At 44.6% G+C, this 22,292-nt stretch overlaps 1 long non-coding RNA gene across 8 annotated transcripts in view; it reads right to left on the bottom strand.

The window, feature by feature from the left end:
• The window catches only part of LOC307181340, a 1,758,975-nt gene that overhangs the window by 244,750 nt on the left and 1,491,933 nt on the right, over positions 1 to 22,292 (bottom strand). Inside the window, exon 12 of one of the 8 annotated variants that reach the window (XR_013826457.1) lies at positions 1,173 to 1,258. The exons of the other annotated variants lie outside the window; for them this stretch is intronic. This is a non-coding gene — a long non-coding RNA (uncharacterized lncRNA). The remainder of the gene's footprint in view (positions 1 to 1,172; positions 1,259 to 22,292) is intronic. 8 annotated transcript variants of the gene reach the window in all.

The raw sequence follows: 22,292 nt of genomic DNA, 5'->3' as shown, positions 1-22,292 counted from the left end.
ATGTCTCCGAAAGAGAATCAAGCATGTGTACAGGGGCATAAACGCAGCAGTGATAGGATTGGAGAGGTTCGGTGAGCAAATGAAGACCCTTTGAAGTCATATTGCATGGTACCCATTCCACGGGTTTCAACTACCCAGGTTTAAGGTATTCTTCCTTCAGCTAAAACATGCATGTGGAACCCAGAGTATGATCAACCATGTGATCGGGAGACGTGTTCAAATATGTCTCAGTTTTCGTACCCTGGTACTCGGGTGCAACATTCCAGACGCTTTACTAACACTCTCCCCACTTGGAGAGTCAGTCCCTTTAACCTCCTGTTTGGCCCAGTTTGCAATTTCTGCGGAAGATGAACAGGAATAGCGAGAACCAATGAGAAACTAGCTGGAGGTGTCTGGATGGGCAAATTTAACTCTCATTTCCCACCAGGAAGAGGAAATAACCAAACGCTCAGCGTGCCGTGCCAGAACCAGATTAGAGCCTGAAGACATCCTGCGGTGCTGCGGCCAGGTCACAAGAAAGCGAGTTGAAGAAAGGAGCTCAGGGGCACTGTAATTCACAAACCTGCAGAGTTATAAATGACAGCTATCGTCCAAAAATATACTGAAGTAAGGCTGCCAAGAGGACTTGAAAGCGGGGCAGAATTGCAGGAAACCGATTTCAGGAGGTAGACTGGAATTGCATTGAAAGCATAGGAAAAGAGGCAGAACGTCCACAATGATGCACTTGGCCAAAAAGGGCGTATGCGTTTTTTCCTGAATATATTCAGGAAAAAACGCATACGCCCTTTTTGGCCAACCAAGCAAACTTGCAAAGGAAATCTGCACTACAATGAAGTCTCACTTCTCCCCGGTCAAAAGGTCCATCTGAAAAAAGTGTAAAATCCAGAAAGGCAGGACAGGCCATGGAGAACTGGGAGCCTTGTTATGCTGATGGGCGGGATGTAAATTGCCAACAGACACTCAGGAGAAGTGTATGGTGTTTCCTGAAACATCTAAAAAACAAAGCAACAGAGCCTAGGGCACTTCCACTTATGGTCCTATAGCTTAGGGAAATTAAAATCAAAAAGACACAGCCACCCCAAAGTTTGGGACGCCTCCGTTTACAAGAACCGCGTTTACCGTACAAGTTCAATATCACAGAAAGTGAAAAATGGATAAAGAACTTGTGGTACTTACGTACAATGCAGTATCACTCAGCAATGAAATCTATGTCATCAGGCCCATAGCAGCATAATGAGTGGATTCAGGTACGATGATTCTAACAGAAATAAGTCACACAGAAAAAGAAACATCATAAGATATCACTAATACACGGAATGTAAACTTGGCTACACACGAACTGCATTCCAAAACAGAACAGGGTCTCAAATTTAGAAAACCAACTTATGCTTGCTTAAGGGGAAAGGTGAGTTGGTGTGCTGTATAAAACCAGAGATTGAAATGAGCACAGATAAAGGTCCTTAAGCCAAATATGGAATACACAAGAGCTACTCCTTGCTCAACGAAATGGACTCAACACCCCATATTAAACGCCTAAGAACGTACCTGACTAGTAAGTATCTTAAAACCTATGGATTGCTATGTCTCCAAAAGAGAATCAAGCGTGTGTACAGGGGCATAAACGCAGCAGTGATAGGATTGGAGAGTTTCGGTGAGCAAATGAAGACCCTTTGAAGTCATATTGCATGGTACCCATTACACGGGTCCCAACTCTCCAGGTTTAAGGTATTCTTTCTTCAGCTAAAACATGCATGGGGAACCCAGAGTATGATCAACCATGTGAAGGGGAGACGTGTTCAAATATGTCTCAGTTTTCCTCCCCTGGTACTCGGGTGCAACATTCCAGACGCTTTACTAACACTCTCCCCACTTGGAGAGTCAGTCCCTTTAACCTCCTGTTTGGCCCAGTTTGCAATTTCTGCGGAAGATGAACAGGAATAGCGAGAACCAATGAGAGACTAGCTGGAGGTGTCTGGACGGGCAAATTTAACTCTCATTTCCCACCAGGAAGAGGAAATAACCAAAGGCTCAGCGTGCCGTGCCGGAACCAGATTAGGGCCTGAAGCCATCCTGCGGTGTTGCGGCCAGGTCACAAGAAAGCGAGTTGAAGAAAGGAGCTCAGGGGCACTGTAATTCACAAACCTGCAGAGTTATAAATGACAGCTATCGTCCAAAAATATACAGAAGTAAGGCTGCCAAAAGGACTTGAAAACGGGGCAGAATTGCAGGAAACCGATTTCAGGAGGTAGACTGGAATTGCATTGAAAGCATAGGAAAAGAGGCAGAACGTCCACAATGATGCACTTGGCCAAAAAGGGCGTATGCGTTTTTTCCTGAATATATTCAGGAAAAAACGCATACGCCCTTTTTGGCCAACCAAGCAAGCTTGCAAAGGAAATCTGCACTACAATGAAGTCTCACTTCCCCCCGGTCAAAAGGGCCATCTGAAAAAAGTGTAAAATCCAGAAAGGCAGGACAGGCCATGGAGAACTGGGAGCCTTGTTATGCTGATGGGCGGGATGTAAATTGCCAACAACCACTCGGGAGAAGTGTATGGTGTTTCCTGAAACATCTAAAAAACAAAGCAACAGAACCTAGGGCACTTCCACTTATGGTCCTATAGCTTAGGGAAATTAAAATCAAAAAGACACAGCCACCCCAAAGTTTCGAACGGCTCTGTTTACAAGAACCTCGTTTACAGTACAAGTTCAACATCGCAGAAAGTGAAAAATGGATAAAGAAGTTGTGGTACTTACGTACAATGCAGTATCACTCAGCAATGAAATCTATGTCATCAGGCCCGTAGCAGCATAATGAGTGGATTCAGGTACGATGATTCTAACTGAAATAAGTCACACAGAAAAAGAAACATCATAAGATATCACTAATACACGGAATGTAAACTTGGCTATACAGGAACTGAATTACAGAACAGAACAGGGTCTCAAATTTAGAAAACCAACTTATGCTTGCTTAAGGGGAAACGTGAGTTGGGGTGCTGCATAAAACCAGAGATTGAAATGAGCACAGATAAAGTTCCTTAAGCCAAATATGGAATAGACAAGAGCTACTCCTTGCTCAACGAAATGGACTCAAAACCCCATATTAAATGCCTAAGAATGTACCTGACTAGTAAGTATCTTAAAACCTATGGATTGCTATGCCTCCAAAAGAGAATAAAGCATGTGTACAGGGGCATAAACGCAGCAGTGATAGGATTGGAGAGGTTCGGTGAGCAAATGAAGACCCTTTGAAGTCATATTGCATGGTACCCATTCCACGGGTCTCAACTCTCCAGGTTTAAGGTATTCTTCCTTCAGCTAAAACATGCATGTGGAACCCAGAGTATGATCAACCATGTGAACGGGAGACGTGTTCAAATATGTCTCAGTTTTCCTCCCCTGGTACTCGGGTGCAACATTCCAGACGCTTTACTAGCACTCTCCCGACTTGGAGAGTCAGTCCCTTTAACCTCCTGTTTGGCCCAGTTTGCAATTTCTGCGGAAGATGAACAGGAATAGCGAGAACCAATGAGAGGCTAGCTGGAGGTGTCTGGACGGGCAAATTTAACTCTCATTTCCCACCAGGAAGAGGAATTAACCAAAGGCTCAGCATGCCGGGCCGGAACCAGATTAGGGCCTGAAGCCATCCTGCGGTGTTGCGGCCAGCTCACAAGAAAGCGAGTTGAAGAAAGGAGCTCAGGGGCACTGCAATTGACAAACCAGCAGAGTTATAAATGACAGCTATCGTCCAAAAATAGACTGAAGTAAGGCTGCCAAGAGGACTTGAAAGCGGGGCAGAATTGCAGGAAACCGATTTCAGGAGGTAGACTGGAATTACATTGAAAGCATAGGAAAAGAGGCAGAACGTCCACAATGAGGCACCTGGCCAAAAAGGGCGTATGCGTTTTTTCCTGAATATATTCAGGAAAAAACGCATACGCCCTTTTTGGCCAACCAAGCAAGCTTGCAAAGGAAATCTGCACTACAATGAAGTCTCACTTCCCCCCGGTCAAAAGGGCCATCTGAAAAAAGTGTAAAATCCGGAAAGGCAACAGGCCATGGAGAACTGGGAGCCTTCTTATGCTGATGGGTGGGATGTAAATTGCCAACAGCCACTCCGGAGAAGTGTATGGTGTTTCCTGAAACATCTAAAAAACAAAGCAACAGAGCCTAGTGCACTTCCACTTATGGTCCTATAGCTTAGGGAAATTAAAATCAAAAAGACAAGCCACCCCAAAGTTTGGGACGCCTCTGTTTACAAGAACCTCGTTTACCGTACAAGTTCAATATCACAGAAAGTGAAAAATGGATAAAGAATTTGTGGTACTCATGTACAAAGCAATATCACTCAGCAATGAAATCTGTGTCACCAGGCCCGTAGCAGCATAATGAGTGGATTCGGGTATGGTGATTCTAACTGAAATAAGTCTAACAGAAAAAGAAACATCAAAAAATATCACTAATACATGGAATTTAAACTTGGCTACAGAGGAACTGAATTACAAAACAGAACAGGGTCTCAAATATAGAAAACCAACTTATGCTTGCTTAAGTGGAAAGGTGAGTTGGGGTGCTGCATAAAACCAGAGACTGAAATGAGCAAAGATAAAGTTCCTTAAGCCAAATATGGAATAGACAAGAGCTACTCCTTGCTCAACGAAATGGACTCCACACCCCATATTAAACGCCTAAGAATATACCTGACTAGTAAGTATCTTAAAACCTATGGATTGCTATGTCTCCAAAAGAGAATCAAGCGTGTGTACAAGGGTCATAAACGCAGCAGTGATAGGATTGGAGAGATTCGGTGAGCAAATGAAGACCCTTTGAAGTCATATTGCATGGTACCCATTCCACGGGTCTCAACTCTCCAGGTTTAAGGTATTCTTTCTTCAGCTAAAATATGCATGTGGAACCCAGAGTATGATCAACCGTGTGATCGGGAGACATGTTCAAATATGTCTCAGTTTTCATCCCCTGGTACTTCGGTGCAACATTCCAGACGCTTTACTAACACTCTCCCCACTTGGAGAGTCAGTGCCTTTAACCTCCTGTTTGGCCCAGTTTGCAATTTCTGCGGAAGATGTACAGGAATAGGGAGAACCAATGAGAGACAAGCGGGAGGTGTCTGGATTGGCAAATTTAACTCTAATTTCCCACCAGGAAGAGGAATTAACCAAAGGCTCAGCGTGCCATGCCGGAACCAGATTAGGGCCTGAAGCCATCCTGCGGTGTTGCGGCCAGCTCAAATGAAAGCGAGTTGAAGAAAGGAGCTCAGGGGCTCTGTAATTCACAAACCTGCAGAGTTATAAATGACAGCTATCGTCCAAAAATATACTGAAGTAAGGCTGCCAAGAGGACTTGAAAGCGGGGCAGAATTGCAGGATACCGATTTCAGGAGGTAGACTTAAATTGCATTGAAAGCGTAGGAACAGAGGCAGAACGTCCACAGTGATGCACTTTGCCAAAAGGGCATATGCGTTTTTTCCTGAATATATTCAGGAAAAAACGCATACGCCCTTTTTGGCCAACCAAGCAAGCTTGCAAAGGAAATCTGCACTACAATGAAGTCTCACTTCCCCCCGGTCAAAAGGGCCATCAGAATAAAGTGTAAAATCCAGAAAGGCAGGACAGGCCATGGAGAACTGGGAGCCTTGTTATGCTGATGGGCGGGATGTAAATTGCCAACAGACACTCGGGAGAAGTGTATGGTGTTTCCTGAAACATCTAAAAAACAAAGCAACAGAGCCTAGGGCACTTCCACTTATGGTCCTATAGCTTAGGGAAATTAATATCAAAAAGACACAGCAACCCCAAAATTTGGGACGGCTCTTTTTACAGGAATCTCTTCTACGGCACAAGTTAAATATCCCAGAGAGCAAATAATGGATAAAGAAGTTGCGGTACTTCTGTACAACAGAATACCAGTCAGCAATGAAATCTATGTCACCAGGCCCGTACCAGCATAATGAGTGGATTGAGGCACGATGATTCTAAGTGAAATAAGTCACACAGAAAAAGAAACATCATAAGGTATCACTAATACACGGAATGTGAACTTGGCTACACATGAACTGAATTACAAAACAGAACAGGGTCTCAAGTTTAGAAAACCAACTTATGCCTGCTTAAGGGGGAAGGTGAGTTGGGGTGCTGCATAAAAGCAGAGTTTGAAATTAGCACAGATACCGTTCCATAAGCCAAATATGTAATAGACAAGAGCTACCCCTTGCTCAACGAAATGGATTCAACAATGAGGTATCACCTCACACCTGGTAGAATAGGCATCATTGAAAATCTACAAACAAAAAATGCTGGAAAGGGTCTGGAGAAAAGGAACCCTCTTCCACTATTGTTGGGAATATAAATTGATACAGTCATTATGGAGAACAATATGGAATTTCTTAAGAAACTAACAATAGAATTACCATATGATACAGCAATCCCAGTACTGGACATATACCCAGACAAAACCATAAATCAAAAAGAGTCATTCACCGCAATGTTCATTGCATCACTATTTACAATATCGAGGTAATGGAAGCAACCTAAATGCCCACAGACAGACGAATGCATAAAGCTGTGGTACATATATAAAATGGAATATTACTAAGCCATGAAAAGGAATGAAATTGGGTCATTTGTAGAGACGTCGATGGATCTAGAGACTGTCATACAGAGTGAAGTAAGTCAGAAAGAGAAAAACAAATCTTGTATATTCATGCATATATGTGGAACCTAGAAAAACTGTACAGATTAACCATTTTGCAAGGCATAAACAGAGCAACAGATGTAGACAACAAACGTATGGACAACAAGGGGGGAAAGCTGTTGGGGGGGTGGTGGTGGGAGGAGTTGAGAGACTGGGATTGGCATGTATACATTTATATGTATAAAATAGATAACCAATAAGAACCTGCTGTATAAAAATATAAAATAAAATTCAAAATTAAAAAGAAGTAAAATTTAAAAAATAAAACAGAAAAAACAATTATTCCCTGCACATACATGTATTTATATGAATAAATTATTTCCATGCTTATATCTGTAAATACAAAAAAGAGGAATAAAATCTACCTTGAACCAAAAACGAAAAAGAGAAAAAAAACACAGAACCCACCAGTTCCACAGAGGAAAACCGTATCAGGGCACTTGCTCCAGTTGTAAACAATTCTGAAGTTGGTCAGTGGTGGGGAATCGTCTCCCATTCAGCCAGCAGCCCCCACGCAACAAGCGTCCTCATTGCAAAGCTGGGGCACCGTGCCGAGGCATCTGTGAGTAAACGTGAGCTGAGCCCCAGGCCAGTTGCTGCTGAACTATTCCCACCCGTCCCAGGTAAAACACCTGAATATATACAAGGACTTGAAAGCCTAGAGGAAGGGCCATAGAGCCACACGAGTGACAGCATGCCGGCCGACTTGGTGCCTGCAGGCCAGCCAGGATGGTCCTGGCCCTGGGTGCTCTTCTGGAAGATTTCCATTTCCCTGCCTGAGATACCCGTCCTGTCCCTGCCCCCACTGCTTTTTTCCTTCCTCACCTCTGCCCAGGGAGAAATTCCAGCAGCAGGTATGGGTGACACATCCTCTTCTTTAGCAGGTGGCAGCCTGGCAACTGCTGCAGAAAGTCCAGCAGAGCCCCACTCACACTGGGCCACCCACAAAGCCGTGGCCTCTCACTCCCTCCCACCAGCCCAGCCCCGAGACTGCTGACAGGGCAGAGAAAATGGCGTCAGGCACGGCTGCAGGGGCTCTTGCTGCCTGGAGTGGTATTTATATTGATCTCAACCCAGGCACACCTGGGGAGGGCTGGCCGGCACGGTAAGGCTGCCCAGGTCAGCCAATCATCACCCCTCAGGGGCTCACAGTTGCAGAAAATGGAACTTGCTGAACCGGCCAGGTCCAAGGAACAGGTGTGGGCTCCTGAGAGTCAGGATAGACAAGGGGCTGCAGCTTTGGCTTGTTTTCTAATCATTTTATCTGGCCCATGAGTGGGAGACAACTTCAAGAAAACCCTCTCCTAATGAGAGGAACCCAGGAGTCAGGCAGAGGAGGGGTGGGTGGTGGTTGGAGACAGAGGCCTGGTGCCCCGGGTGCAGTGGAAGTCTCTGGAAGACCAGGTGGAGGGAGGCCTCACGGAGTGATGCCCAGGGTCACAGACCTGTCGCAGCTGCTGTTTGTTAGTTCAAGTCCTGCTCTGAGGTGCTCTGTGTCAGCTCTGAGCGACAGGTGAGCTGGGGGTGCTCTGCAATGAGGGCTATGTGCACGGTTCCTGTGTGCCCAGCCCTGCCACGGTACCTGCAAGGGTAGCTCTGTATCCTGGGAGGGGCCTGACCACGAGAGCCCCGTGGGCTGGGGTGGGGGTGGGGTACCTGCCCAGGTGAGCTCCATATTCTGGGATTGGTCTGACCACGAGAGCCCCATGGGCTGCTGGGGACCTGGTAAAGGATGTCAGGACAGTCAGTGAAGCCACCGAGGATATACCTCCAGTTGCTCCTAATTCCTACACCCTGCTGGTCATTCTACCAACCACCAGGACATGGTATTCTGTATTAGTCTTCAATGATGCCTTCTTTTGTATTCCATTAGTCCCAGAGTCACAAGAAATTTTGGCTTGTGAGTGGCAGGACTCAACATACAACTAAAACAATACTTCCGGGCCGTCTGGCCCCAAGGGTGCAAAAATTCCCACACCATCTTTGGGGAAAGCTTAGCTAAAGACCTAAAAGTTCTACCTCTGGAAAAGGAAACCCTCCTTCAATATGCAGACGACATTCTGATCACCAGCCCTACTAAGGAGGCCTCTGAACTACCAAGCCAATAAAGGATAGAAGTTGTCCAAGAAAAAGCTCAAATATCACAGACTGCGGTGACCTGCCTGGGCTTCATTCTCACAGAAGGTCAGAGAAGCCCATCCCAGGAAAGGGAAGAAACCATTTTCAGCCTTACCCCTTTCTAAAACTAGAAGACAGCTTAGGGGTTCCTGGGGAGGCCAGGGTTTGCTGCTTCTGGATCCCTAACTACAGTCTACTAGCTGGGCCTCTATATGAAACACTGAAAGGAAAAGATGATGATCCTTTTGAATAGAATCCAGAAGTGGCCTTTCAAGAATGGAAAGAGCAGTCAATTCAGACCCTTGCCCTGGAACTCCCTAATTTAGCTAAACCCTTTGACCTTTACATTCCCGGTGAAAGGTGAATCGCCATTGGAGAATTAGTGCAAAAACTGGGACCACTTGAAATGGAACAATGCAAGAATGCCATCCAGGTAGGATAAACTACGGTCACTAAGGGGCTTGGCCCACTGCCACATCTGGCCAAGATACTGGCGGTATCTAAAAACCTGGAAATCAGCAGCCCAAAAGGCCACCTCCCTCCTAAGGGAAAAGGACCCCACGTGGTGATCCTAACCACCAACCATGCCCTGAAGTTGCAGGGTTCGCTCCGTGGGCACACCGACCTCGAGTGAGGAGGCCCTCCAACTCCAACATCCAGAGAGATAACCGGGGGCAACAGGGCACCATGACGACTCGTGTGAACATCACTTGACCTGGAGTTTCTCTCATAAAACAACAAGAGTGTGTCCCAAAAGAGTAGACTACTGCTTGCAGGACTTACTGCACCCAGAGGGGAGCTAATAATCTTGGCGGGGGAACAGTATACCACACTGTCACCATAGAAAAGCCTACAGACACCGTGATGATGGTGGCCAATAAGACCGGCTGGACTCCTGTTTACTTCAAAAGGCTGTTGACTCAGTAGCCATCATGGTCCTTGATCACCACTGACCCTGGACTGTCTGGGAGTTGAGCGGGCAGGGCTCTGACACCTGGTGCTGTTTGTACGTTAATTCAGGGGCCTAACTGAAGAAAGCGCAGACTACTGGTCAGAGCATCTAGGCTGGCAGAGACGGTCAGCCTAAGGTGGCCGAACAAATGTGGGGCGGGGTGAAACCGGCCCCCACAGCGTCTCTGCACATCTCTTTCCTGGACCCTTAAAGGTCATTAGAATCTATAACACTTCCAATGCTGGTGCTCAGGTGGACGAGCAGGGAGGCAGGGGTCCTGGGGACAATCAACGTCACCGGGAGGCTGCTGGGGAGAAGCTCTGACCCTCGCCCCAGGGTATGAGGGCTCCCAACTCAGCACTCAGCAGTTACAGAAGAAGGGTCTGCACCCTCAGCACTCCAAGAATGAGGAACGGGACAAAAGGCAGAGGAGGGGTTTGTCCCCAGCAAAGCCCATTAAAAATCCCTGGGAGATAAAAATAGAATCTGGGCAATAAAGTCAAGTCTAACCTTTTTTATCCTTTGTGCTTTGTCTAATTTCACGTGCTCCTAGGGTCCCGCATGCAGAGGTTCTACACCCGGCACTTCAGACCAGATTTCCTAGTGCAGAATGGCTGGGTCGACACCTCAGCTCCTGGGGCCCAGTGCAGACTCCACGATATAGAGCCTGAGCTACAGCCAACCCGGCCCTCGAGAGCTCCGCCGCCTCCCTCCCTCCCACTGACTCTGACAGGATCTCTACACAGCAGCCCAGCCCACAGCCCACGGGGTAGTGCATGCTCTCACCTCTCCATTCTCTGATCAAAATATAAAGTTTCCTTTGCTTGTGAACCAAACTCAGTCTCGATCTGTTGGCCCCAATGACACTGGGCAGGGGGACACTTGTTGGGGTCCACTCTGGAGGATCAGTAACAGAAATTGAGACTATTGTAACCTCAATGAACAGATGTGTGAGCCAAACTGTAGTTAACATAGAACAGTGTATAAGGCTCGGGTAAAATAAGATGTTTTTAACACTTCCATTTGATATTTCCATCACTTTTTATAAGCAAGTTCAGTGAAAAGGTTTGTCTTATTTGTCAGGTCAATATTAGAGAAACGAAGTGATTTCTTTCCAAGGATGTACAGCTAATAATCTTGGTTAAACCTTCAATCTTGTTTTAAATGCTTTTCCATTGAAAATGATACCTCTCTTTCAGCTCCCCCATTTCTGAGAAGTATAAAATCTTATAATTTATTATTACCAAAGGGGAAAGGTGGGAGGAGGGATAAATTAACAGTTTGGAATGAACACATACACACTGCTATGTATAAAATAGATCATCAACAAGGAACTACTGTATAGCACAGGGAACTACACTCAACATTTTGCAATAACCTATAAGGGGAAATAATCTGAAAAAGAATAGATATTTTTATTGACATCATCTATCAATGACAGTTAAAGTGTAGCCTAAGGGAAGCTGGTGGTGAGTGCTTCTGACCCTGAAGACTTCAATCATCTAAAGTTTGGACTCTGCCTACTCCCCAAGGCCCTTAATGAACATATGTGTAGCCGTAGCTTAAAAACTTCCCCAGTTTGGGTTTCGGGGAGACACTGATTTTGAAAAAGCCCTGGTGTTCTCCTTACATGAATGGGACTCTTCCTACTGCTAAAACATGTCTGTCACACCCAGAGGATGGTATACCGTCTGATCGGGAAGAGTTTGGAAAAGGCATCTCATCTCCTCATCTCCTGGTGCTCGGGTTCACCCCTCCAGCGTCTTTACTAACAGTCTCCCCACTTGGAGATGTCAGCACTGTCAACATCCTGTTGCGTACAGTTTGGAATTTGTCCAGAGGATGAAGCGGAAGGATGAGGAACAATGAGAGACAAGTCCTAGGTGTTCAGACAGGCACATGTCACTCTAATTTCCAATCAGGAAGACGAATTGACCAAAGGCTAGGGTTGCCCATGGAAACAGTATAGGGCTTGAGGAAATCCCGCTGCTTTGTGGCCAGTTCCCATAAACACGAGTTGAACAATGGAACTCAGGGGCAGTAAAATTCACAAAACTGCAGAGTTGAAAATATCCATCACTGAAAAATGTCTTGAGGAAAGTCAGAGAAAAGGACTTGTAAGCAAGGGAGAATGGCAGGAAAGGGATTTGAGGAGGTAGAAAGGACTCGCCATTAAGCACAAGAAAAGGAGCTGAACATTGCCAACATTGCCAACATTGCAGTTGGCCAAAAAGGGTGTATGCGTTCTTTTCTGTATATATTCAAGAAAAGGGCATACACTTTTTTAGCCAACCAAACAGGTGGGCACTGGAAGTCAATACTACAAAAGATATCACTTCGCATCAGTCAGAAGAGCCATCCTCATAAAGCGTAAACAACAGAAATGCAGGACAGGGCAACGAGAAGAGGGAGCCCTGTGAGACTTATAGTGGAAATGTATATTGCCAACGGCCATTCTGGAGAAGTGTATTGTGTTTACTAAAGCATCTAAAAAATGAGCTACAGAGCATAGGGCACTTGCACTCATGGGCGTATATCTTGGGAAAAACAAAATTCGAGAGGACACAGGCACCCCAATGTTTACCCCCTCTCTGTTTAAAAGATCCTCGACTAGGATATAACTTAAATGTCTCTGGAGGGAAAAAATGGATAGAGATGTGGTACTTAGGTAGAGTGGAATATTATTCAGCCTGGAAATCAATGAAATATGGCCAGTTGTAACGACTCCGGAGGAGTTACGTATGATCATTCTAAGTGACAGAATTCAAAAAGAAAAAGACACATATCATAAGATATCACTTAAAGGTGGAATCCAAAATGGCTACACATGAAATAAATTACAAAACAAAAACATAGTCAAATATGTAGAAAACACGCATAAGGCTGCTAAACGGGAAAGGTGGGGAGGGGTGAGGCATCATCCAGGAGGTTGAAATTAGCAAAGATACCATTCCAAATACCAAACTGATAATCAACAAGGCCTACACGGTAGCTAAAAGAACTGCACTCAGCACACTCAAGTCACCGGAAAAGAATATATACGACTGGTAAGAATCTGAAAAAGAATTTATTGATGTCTCTCTGTACGCGAATCAAGTGGATGTACAGCAGCAAGAAACAGAGCTTTGAAAATCAGCTGTAACCAATATAGTAATAAATTGAAAAAAATAAACGACAGAGAGACAGAGAAAACCTCTTACAACTTTTCCTCAGGGACGGTGATGCAACATGGATTGAACACATCTAGACCCACAGCAGGATGAGACATAAGGCTGGAAACTGTTTGCGCTAAGAGAAATGTGAGGTTGGGTGAGGAAATGCACACCCTTTAAAGTAATACTACCTGGTACCCATTCAATGGGTCCCAAATCTGCAGGTTCAAGGGATCTTCCTACAGCTAAAACATGCATGGAAAACCCAGAGGACTGTACACCATGTGATCGGGAGATGTGTCTAAAATGCACCTCATTTATCCTCTCCTGGTGCTCCTGTTCACCATTCCAGCCACGCTACTTAGAATCTCCCCACTTGGAGAATCAGCACATTTAAACTTCTGTTTCACACATTTTGCAAATTGTGAGGAGGATGAACGGGAAGAGGGGGAACCAATGAGAGAAGAGTTGTAGGGGTTTGGACGGGCACATATCACTCTAATTTCCCATTAAGAATAAGAATTAAAGAAAGGCTCAGCCTGCCTCGCCGGAGCCAAAATAGGGCCTGAAGCAATCCTGTGGGTTTGAGGCCAGCTCACAAAAGAGCAACTTAAAAAATGGAGCTCAGGGTCACTGCAATTCACAAACCTGCAGAGTTATAAATGAAAACTAACGTCCAAAAATATGTTGAGGTAAGGCAAAGAAGAGGATCTGAATGCAAGACAGAATTGCAAGAAACAGATTTCAAGAGATAGATTGGACTCGTCTTTAACGCACATGAAAAGCAGCAGAATTTCGACAATGATGCAGTTGGCCCAAAAGGGCGTATGCGTTTTTTCCTGATTATATCCAGGAAAAAACGCATACGCACTTTATGGGCAATGAAGCAAGCAAGCAATGCAAATGTGCACAACAAAGAAGTCTCACTTCCCACCGGTCAAAAGGGCCATCCTAAAAAATTGTAAAAACCAGAAATGCAGGACAGGCCATGGAGAACAGGGAGCCTTTATACGCTGATGGGCAGTGTGTGAACTGCCGAGAGCCACTCTGGAGAAGTGTATGGTGGTTCCTAAATCATCTAAAAAACAGAGCTACAGAGCATAGGACACTTCCAATCATGGGAGTATATCTAGGGAAGTCTAAAAATCAACAAGACACAAGCACACCACAGTTTAGGGCTACTCTGTTTACAAGAACCTCAACTTCAGTACACCTTAAATATCCCAGGAAAGAGAACAATGATAAAGAAGATGTGGTACTTATGTACAATGGAATATCTCTTCACCATGAAATCAATGTAATAAGGCTAGTAGAAGGATAAAGAGTGGATTTAGGTCCGATAATACTACTTGAAATAAGTCAAACAGAAAAAGAAACATATCATAAGATATCACTTATAGAGGGAGGGTAAATATGGCTGCACAAGAAATGAATTACAGAACAGAACAGTGTCTCACACTTAGAAAACACACTTATGTCAGCTTAAGGGGAAAGGAGAGGTGGGGTGATGCATAAAACCAGAGTTTGAAATTAGCACAGATACCGTTCAATAAACCAAATAGGTATTAGACAAGATCTACACCTTGCTCAATGAACAGGCCTCAACACACCCTATACACCGCAGAGAAATATATCTGAGGAATAAGAATCTTAAAACCCATGTATTGATATATCTCCATAAGGGAATCAAGTGTGTGCAGAGCGGCACAAACACAGCAGTGAAAAGGAGCTAAACCCCATTATAGAAATAAATTTTAAAAACAAAACGCTGAAACAATGAAAGAGAGAAAAATTCTTACAAAATTCGCTCAGGGGCTGTGATGCAACCTGGATTGACCACATATAAACCCACAGCTGGATAAGACATAAGGCTGGACACTTGGGGCTGACAGGATTGGTGAGCTTTGGTGAGCAACTGCCGAAAGTTTAATGCAATACTTCATGCTACTCAGTCCAAGGGTCCCAACACTCCAGGTTGAAGGGAATCTTCCTACAGCTAAACCATGCTTGGGAAACCCAGCGACTGGTATACCATATGATCGGGAAAGGTTTCTAAAACGCACCTCATTTTTCCTCTCCTGGGGCTCCGGATCGACATTCCAGCCGCTTTACTAACAACATCCCCACATGGAGTCAATGCCTTTAAGTTCTGGTATCGCACAGTCTGCAGTTAGTGCAGAGGATGAATGGGAATAGGGGGAACCAGTGAGAAACTAGCTGTAGCGGTTTCAATGGGCACATGTCACTCTAATATCACATCAGTAAGAAGAATTAACCAAAGGCACAGCAAGGTGCCCCAGAAGAAAAATAGGGCTTCAAGGAATCCTGTGGTTATGGGGCAAGACCACAAAAATAAGAGCTAAAAAATGGAGCTAAGGGCCACTGCAATTCAAAAACCTGCAGAGTTATAAAGGCCAACTATTTTTAAAAAATATATTGAGGTAAGGCTATGAAGAGGCATTGAAAGCAAGGCAGAATTGCAGGAAACCGATTTCAGGAGGTAGACTGGAATTGCATTGAAAGCATATGAAGAGAGTCAGAAACTCGACAATGATGCACTTGGCCAAAAAGGGCGTATGTGTTTTTTCCTGAATATATTCAGGAAAAAAACGCATACGCCCTTTTTGGCCAACCAAGCAAGCTTGCAAAGGAAATCTGCACTACAATGAAGTCTCACTTCCCCCCGGTCAAAAGGGCCATCTGAAAAAAGTGTAAAATCCAGAAAGGCAGGACAGGCCATGGAGAACTGGGAGCCTTGTTCTGCTGATGGGCGGGATGTAAATTGCCAACAACCACTCGGGAGAAGTGTATGGTGTTTCCTGAAACATCTAAAAAACAAAGCAACAGAGCCTAGGGCACTTCCACTTATGGTCCTATAGCTTAGGGAATTTAAAATCAAAAAGACACAGCCACCCCAAAGTTTGGAATGGCTCTGTTTACAAGAACCTCGTTTACAGTACAAGTTCAACATCGCAGAAAGTGAAAAATGGATAAAGAAGTTGTGGTATTTACTTACAAAGCAATATCACTCAGCAATGAAATCTGTGTCATCAGGCCCTTAGCAGCACAATGAGTGGATTCAGGTATGATGATTCTAACTGAAATAAGTCACACAGAAAAAGAAACATCATAAGATATCAGTAATACACGGAATGTAAACTTGGCTACACAGGAACTGAATTACAGAACAGAACAGGGTCTCAAATTTAGAAAACCAACTTATTCTTGCTTAAGGGGAAAGGTGAGTTGGGGTGCTGCATAAAACCAGAGATTGAAATGAGCACAGATAAAGTTCCTTAAGCCAAATATGGAATAGACAAGAGCTACTCCTTGCTCAACTAAATGGACTCAACACCGCATATTAAACACCTAAGAATGTACCTGACTAGTAAGTATCTTAAAACCTATGGATTGCTATGTCTCCGAAAGAGAATCAAGCATGTGTACAGGGGCGTAAACGCAGCAGTGATAAGATTGGAAAGGTTCGGTGAGCAAATGAAGACCCTTTGAAGTCATATTGCATGGTACCCATTCCACGGGTTTCAACTACCCAGGTTTTAGGTATTCTTCCTTCAGCTAAAACATGCATGTGGAACCCAGAGTATGATCAACCATGTGATCGGGAGACGTGTTCAAATTTGTCTCAGTTTTCGTACCGTGGTACTCGGGTGCAACATTCCAGATGCTTTACTAACACTCTCCCGACTTGGAGAGTCAGTCCCTTTAACCTCCTGTTTGGCCCAGTTTCCAATTTCTGCGGAAGATGAACAGGAATAGCGAGAACCAATGAGAGACTAGCTGGAGGTGTCTGGACGGGCAAATTTAACTCTCATTTCCCACCAGGAAGAGGAATTAACCAAAGGCTCAGCGTGCCGTGCCGGAACCAGATTAGGGCCTGAAGCCATCCTGCGGTGTTGCGGCCAGCTCACAAGAAAGCGAGTTGAAGAAAGGAGCTCAGGGGCACTGTAATTCACAAACCTGCAGAGTTATAAATGACAGCTATCGTCCAAAAATATACTGAAGTAAGGCTGCCAAGAGGACTTGAAAGCGGGGCAGAATTGCAGGAAACCGATTTCAGGAGGTAGACTGGAATTGCATTGAAAGCATAGGAAAAGAGGCAGAACGTCCACAATGATGCACTTGGCCAAAAAGGGCGTATGCGTTTTTTCCTGAATATATTTCAGGAAAAAACGCATACGCCCTTTTTGGCCAACCAAGCAAGCTTGCAAAGGAAATCTGCACTACAATGAAGTCTCACTTCCCCCCGGTCAAAAGGGCCATCTGAAAAAAGTGTAAAATCCAGAAAGGCAGGACAGGCCATGGAGAACTGGGAGCCTTGTTATGCTGATGGGCGGGATGTAAATTGCCAACAGACACTCGGGAGAAGTGTATGGTGTTTCCTGAAACATCTGAAAAACAAAGCAACAGAGCCTAGGGCACTGCCACTTATGGTCCTATAGCTTAGGGAAATTAAAATCAAAAAGACACAGCCACCCCAAAGTTTGGGACGGCTCTGTTTACAAGAACCTCGTTTACAGTACAAGTTCAACATCGCAGAAAGTGAAAAATGGATAAAGAAGTTGTGGTATTTACTTACAAAGCAATATCACTCAGCAATGAAATCTATGTCATCAGGCCCTTAGCAGCACAATGAGTGGATTCAGGTATGATGATTCTAACTGAAATAAGTCACACAGAAAAAGAAACATCATAAGATATCAGTAATACACGGAATGTAAACTTGGCTACACAGGAACTGAATTCCAAACAGAACAGGGTCTCAAATTTAGAAAACCAACTTATGCTTGCTTAAGGGGAAAGGTGAGTTGGGGTGCTGCATAAAACCAGAGATTGAAATGAGCACAGATAAAGTTCCTTAAGCCAAATATGGAATAGACAAGAGCTACTCCTTGCTCAACGAAATGGACTCAACACCGCATATTAAACGCCTAAGAATGTACCTGACTAGTAAGTATCTTAAAACCTATGGATTGCTATGTCTCCAAAAGAGAATCAAGCATGTGTACAGGGGCATAAACGCAGCAGTAATAGGACTGGAGAGGTTCGTGAGCAAATGAAGACCCTTTGAAGTCATATTGCATGGAACCCATTCCACGGGTTTCAACTACCCAGGTTTAAGGTATTCTTCCTTCAGCTAAAACATGCATGTGGAACCCAGAGTATGATCAACCATGTGATCGGGAGACGTGTTCAAATATGTCTCAGGTTTCGTACCCTGGTACTCGGGTGCAACATTCCAGACGCTTTACTAACACTCTCCCGACTTGGAGAGTCAGTCCCTTTAACCTCCTGTTTGGCCCAGTTTGCAATTTCTACGGAAGATGAACAGGAATAGCGAGAAGCAATGAGAGACTAGCTGGAGGTGTCTGGACGGGCAAACTTAACTCTCATTTCCCACCAGGAAGAGGAATTAACCAAAGGCTCAGCATGCCGTGCCAGAACCAGATTAGGGCCTGAAGCCATCCTGCGGTGTTGTGGCCAGGTCACAAGAAAGCGAGTTGAAGAAAGGAGCTCAGGGGCACTGTAATTCACAAACCTGCAGAGTTATAAATGACAGCTATCGTCCAAAAATAGACTGAAGTAAGGCTGCCAAGAGGACTTGAAAGCGGGGGCAGAATTGCAGGAAACCGATTTCAGGAGGTAGACTGGAATTGCATTGAAAGCATAGGAAAAGAGGCAGAACGTCCACAATGATGCACTTGGCCAAAAAGGGCGTATGCGTTTTTTCCTGAATATATTCAGGAAAAAAACGCATACGCCCTTTTGGCCAACCAAGCAAGCTTGCAAAGGAAATCTGCACTACAATGAAGTCTCACTTCCCCCCGGTCAAAAGGGCCATCTGAAAAAAGTGTAAAATCCAGAAAGGCAGGACAGGCCATGGAGAACTGGGAGCCTTGTTATGCTGATGGGCGGGATGTAAATTGCCAACAACCACTCGGGAGAAGTGTATGGTGTTTCCTGAAACATCTAAAAAACAAAGCAACAGAGCCTAGGGCACTTCCACTTATGGTCCTATAGCTTAGGGAATTTAAAATCAAAAAGACACAGCCACCCCAAAGTTTGGAACGGCTCTGTTTACAAGAACCTCGTTTACAGTACAAGTTCAACATCGCAGAAAGTGAAAAATGGATAAAGAAGTTGTGGTATTTACTTACAAAGCAATATCACTCAGCAATGAAATCTGTGTCATCAGGCCCTTAGCAGCACAATGAGTGGATTCAGGTATGATGATTCTAACTGAAATAAGTCACACAGAAAAAGAAACATCATAAGATATCAGTAATACACGGAATGTAAACTTGGCTACACAGGAACTGAATTACAGAACAGAACAGGGTCTCAAATTTAGAAAACCAACTTATTCTTGCTTAAGGGTAAAGGTGAGTTGGGGTGCTGCATAAAACCAGAGATTGAAATGAGCACAGATAAAGTTCCTTAAGCCAAATATGGAATAGACAAGAGCTACTCCTTGCTCAACGAAATGGACTCAACACCGCATATTAAACACCTAAGAATGTACCTGACTAGTAAGTATCTTAAAACCTATGGATTGCTATGTCTCCGAAAGAGAATCAAGCATGTGTACAGGGGCGTAAACGCAGCAGTGATAAGATTGGAAAGGTTCGGTGAGCAAATGAAGACCATTTGAAGTCATATTGCATGGTACCCATTCCACGGGTTTCAACTACCCAGGTTTTACGTATTCTTCCTTCAGCTAAAACATGCATGTGGAACCCAGAGTATGATCAACCATGTGATCGGGAGACGTGTTCAAATATGTCTCAGTTTTCGTACCCTGGTACTCGGGTGCAACATTCCAGATGCTTTACTAACACTCTCCCGACTTGGAGAGTCAGTCCCTTTAACCTCCTGTTTGGCCCAGTTTCCAATTTCTGCGGAAGATGAACAGGAATAGCGAGAACCAATGAGAGACTAGCTGGAGGTGTCTGGACGGGCAAATTTAACTCTCATTTCCCACCAGGAAGAGGAATTAACCAAAGGCTCAGCGTGCCGTGCCGGAACCAGATTAGGGCCTGAAGCCATCCTGCGGTGTTGCGGCCAGCTCACAAGAAAGCGAGTTGAAGAAAGGAGCTCAGGGGCACTGTAATTCACAAACCTGCAGAGTTATAAATGACAGCTATCGTCCAAAAATAGACTGAAGTAAGGCTGCCGAGAGGACTTGAAAGCGGGGCAGAATTGCAGGAAACCGATTTCAGGAGGTAGACTGGAATTGCATTGAAAGCATAGGAAAAGAGGCAGAACGTCCACAATGATGCACTTGGCCAAAAAGGGCGTATGCGTTTTTTCCTGAATATATTCAGGAAAAAACGCATACGCCCTTTTTGGCCAACCAAGCAAGCTTGCAAAGGAAATCTGCACTACAATGAAGTCTCACTTCTCCCCGGTCAAAAGGGCCATCTGAAAAAAGTGTAAAATCCAGAAAGGCAGGACAGGCCATGGAGAACTGGGAGCCTTGTTATGCTGATGGGCGGGATGTAAATTGCCAACAGACACTCGGGAGAAGTGTATGGTGTTTCCTGAAACATCTGAAAAACAAAGCAACAGAGCCTAGGGCACTTCCACTTATGGTCCTATAGCTTAGGGAAATTAAAATCAAAAAGACACAGCCACCCCAAAATTTGGAACGGCTCTGTTTACAAGAACCTCGTTTACAGTACAAGTTCAACATCGCAGAAAGTGAAAAATGGATAAAGAAGTTGTGGTATTTACTTACAAAGCAATATCACTCAGCAATGAAATCTGTGTCATCAGGCCCTTAGCAGCACAATGAGTGGATTCAGGTATGATGATTCTAACTGAAGTAAGTCACACAGAAAGAGAAACATCATAAGATATCAGTAATACACGGAATGTAAACTTGGCTACACAGGAACTGAATTACAGAACAGAACAGGGACTCAAATTTAGAAAACCAACTTATGCTTGCTTAAGGGTAAAGGTGAGTTGGGGTGCTGCATAAAACCAGAGATTGAAATGAGCACAGATAAAGTTCCTTAAGCCAAATATGGAATAGACAAGAGCTACTCCTTGCTCAACGAAATGGACTCAACACCGCATATTAAACGCTTAAGAATGTACCTGACTAGTAAGTATCTTAAAACCTATGGATTGCTATGTCTCCGAAAGAGAATCAAGCATGTGTACAGGGGCATAAACGCAGCAGTGATAGGATTGGAGAGGTTCGGTGAGCAAATGAAGACCCTTTGAAGTCATATTGCATGGTACCCATTCCACGGGTTTCAACCACCCAGGTTTTAGGTATTCTTCCTTCAGCTAAAACATGCATGTGGAACCCAAGTATGATCAACCATGTGAACGGGAGACGTGTTCAAATATGTCTCAGTTTTCCTCCCCTGGTACTCGGGTGCAACATTCCAGACGCTTTACTAACACTCTCCCCACTTGGAGAGTCAGCGCCTTTAACCTTCTGTTTGGCCCAGTTTGCAATTTCTGCGGAAGATGAACAGGAATAGCGAGAACCAATGAGAGGCTAGCTGGAGGTGTCTGGACGGGCAAATTTAACTCTCATTTCCCACCAGGAAGAGGAAATAACCAAAGGCTCAGCGTGCCGTACCGGAACCAGATTAGGGCCTGAAGCCATCCTGCGGTGTTGCGGCCACCTCAAAAGAAACCGAGTTGAAGAAAGGAGCTCAGGGGCACTATAATTCACAAACCTGCAGAGTTATAAATGACAGCTATCGTCCAAAAATAGACTGAAGTAAGGCTGCCAAGAGGACTTGAAAGCGGGGCAGAATTGCAGGAAACCGATTTCAGGAGGTAGACTGGAATTGCATTGAAAGCATAGGAAAAGAGGCAGAACGTCCACAATGATGCACTTGGCCAAAAAGGGCGTATGCGTTTTTTCCTGAATATATTCAGGAAAAAACGCATACGCCCTTTTTGGCCAACCAAGCAAGCTTGCAAAGGAAATCTGCACTACAATGAAGTCTCACTTCCCCCCGGTCAAAAGGGCCATCTGAAAAAAGTGTAAAATCCAGAAAGGCAGGACAGGCCATGGAGAACTGGGAGCCTTGTTATGCTGATGGGCGGGATGTAAATTGCCAACAACCACTCGGGAGAAGTGTATGGTGTTTCCTGAAACATCTAAAAAACAAAGCAACAGAACCTAGGGCACTTCCACTTATGGTCCTATAGCTTAGGGAAATTAAAATCAAAAAGACACAGCCACCCCAAAGTTTGGAACGGCTCTGTTTACAAGAACCTCGTTTACAGTACAAGTTCAACATCGCAGAAAGTGAAAAATGGATAAAGAAGTTGTGGTATTTACTTACAAAGCAATATCACTCAGCAAT

Source organism: Stenella coeruleoalba (assembly GCF_951394435.1).
Source record: "Stenella coeruleoalba genome assembly, contig: scaffold_40, whole genome shotgun sequence".
NCBI classification, from domain to species: domain Eukaryota; kingdom Metazoa; phylum Chordata; class Mammalia; order Artiodactyla; family Delphinidae; genus Stenella; species Stenella coeruleoalba.
This window is presented reverse-complemented; position numbering and strand designations above follow the sequence as displayed.